Source organism: Solanum pennellii, chromosome 5 (genome assembly GCF_001406875.1).
Source record: "Solanum pennellii chromosome 5, SPENNV200".
Taxonomy (NCBI): Eukaryota; Viridiplantae; Streptophyta; class Magnoliopsida; order Solanales; family Solanaceae; genus Solanum; species Solanum pennellii.
Genome location: NC_028641.1, coordinates 47,995,581 through 47,998,036, shown reverse-complemented (window position 1 = coordinate 47,998,036; position 2,456 = coordinate 47,995,581).

Sequence of the window (2,456 nt, the reverse complement as noted above, 5' to 3'; positions counted from 1 at the left end):
AAGTTAGTTGATTTACCACCGGGTTGTAAAACAATTGGTTGCAAATGGGTCTTAAGGAAAAAGTTGAAACCGGATGGTTCTATTGATAAATACAAGGCTAGGCTAGTTGCAAAAGGTTTTAAACAACTAGAAGGCCTAGAATTTTTTGATACTTTTTCTCCGGTAACAAGAATTACATCCATTAGACTTTTAGTTGCTATGGCTGCAATTTTTGATTTGCAAATTCATCAAATGGATGTAAAAACTGCTTTTCTAAATGGAGACCTAAATGAAGAAATTTATATGGACCAACCCGAGTGTTTTGTTGAAGCAGGCCAAGAAAGCAAAGTATGTAAACTTACTAAATCCCTATATGGCTTGAAACAGGCACCAAAGCAATGGCATGAAAAGTTTGATTCCTGCATGATTGAAAATGATTTTAAAACAAATGAGTGTGATAAGTGCATATATCATAAGTCTTGGAATAATTCACATGTGATCATTTGCCTATATGTTGATGATTTGTTGATCTTTGGCTCTAACATGAATGTTATTGATGAAGCTAAAAATGTTCTTAGAAGCCATTTTGATATGAAAGATCTTGGTGAGGCAAATTTTATTCTTGGAATAAAAATAACAAGAACATGTGAGGGGATTTTCCTTGACCAGTCACATTATGTTGAGAAAATTTTGAAAAAATATAACTTTCATGATTGCAAGCATGTTGCTACTCCTTTTGATTCAAGTGTTCACTTATTTCCTGTTGAAAGTGAAAATGATGTAATAAATCAAAAGGAATATGCTAGTATAATCGGAAGTTTGAGATATGTGACTGATTGCACTAGGCCTGATATTGCATATGCAGTAGGAGTACTTGGCAGGTTTACAAGCAAGCCAGGTAATGAACATTGGCATGCTATAACAAGAGTTATGAGATATTTAATTGGAACGAAAAATTGTGGTTTGTTCTATAAAAAATATCCTGCTGTACTTGAAGGCTTTTGTGATGCGGATTGGAACACTTTGTCAGGTGATTCCTGTTCTACCACTGGTTATGTCTTTACTTTAGGTGGTGGTGCTGTTTGTTGGAGATCAAAAAAGCAAACTATAATTGCTAACTCTACCATGGAGGCTGAACTAATTGCTTTAGCTTCAGCTAGTGAGGAAGCGAATTGGTTAAGAGATTTATTGTTTCAAATTCCTTATTTTGAAAAACCAATTCCTCCTATTTTAATTCATTGTGATAGCACCGCTGCAATTGGTAGAGTTCAAAACCGTTATTACAACGGTAAATCCAGACCTATAAGGAGGAAACACAGTAATGTAAGATCGTATTTGACAAATGGTACCATTAATGTTGATTATGTCAAATCTTGTGATAATCTTGCAGATCCTCTTACGAAGGCCTTAACAAGAGAAAAGGTTTGGAGCACATAGAGGGGGATGGGATTGAAGCCTACAAATCCTTGAGTCATATGTGAGGAAACTCAACCTGGGAACTAGAGATCCTATAACCAGGTTCAAAGGGAAAAACTAATCATATGTTGACTTGTTGTGAAGAATGCACTATTTTTTCCCTCCCTATGATGTGAGTGCATTGTTTCCTGTAGTTTGTGAAGGTTGAGTTGATAAAACTCTTAATGAATATCTGTAGCCCGTATGGGTGGAGTGTTAATCTTACAGGAGCACTATCGACAGATTTCACCTATGTGATGTGTGGAAGTAGGGCGCTTCCTATGAGAATGGGGCTTATTCTCAAATGCACTCATGAAACCGGGATAGCACATGGCCATAACGTGCTGGCTGTTAAAGCTCATGTCAACACCTTGATTATTATGTGTGAGCAGTGATATTTTATTTCCCTTAAGCAGTCATAGTTCAAGTCTGAGACCACTACGACTCTGGAGTAAAAGTTACTGTTTCACTAAGTGGAGGTTCAATGCAGAGCACACCTTCATTATGCATAGTAGTCTTCCTTCAACTGATATACTCTCTTATCTAAATATTAAAATGAGTGGGGGATTGTTAGGTTATTAGCATTTTAATATTAATATTTAACATATTAAATTGCTTTATTTTGGAGTTATAAGAATGAACATTGGAATGGATGACTTCTACATCATCCATTAGCATTGGTTATCCATCAATGTATTTCATTCTTAATTCCTCCATTACTCTTTGTAACCTATGTAACTCCCATTATAACCTATGTAACATACGTAACTCCCATTGTAACCTATGTAACATATGTAACTCCCATTGTAACCTATGTAACCTATGAATCTCCTAAGGCCATTATCTTCACTATTTACTACCTCCATTATCTTCCTATTCATTGCTAGGAAGACTTCTTGTAGTATAAATAGTGGTAGTCTTCATTTGGTTTTAGAGACACACAATTCATAAGAGAAAACAAAGAGTGAAAGAGTTTAGTCTAAAAGAGAGTTCTTATTAGTTGAAGGGAGGTGTTCTTTTTT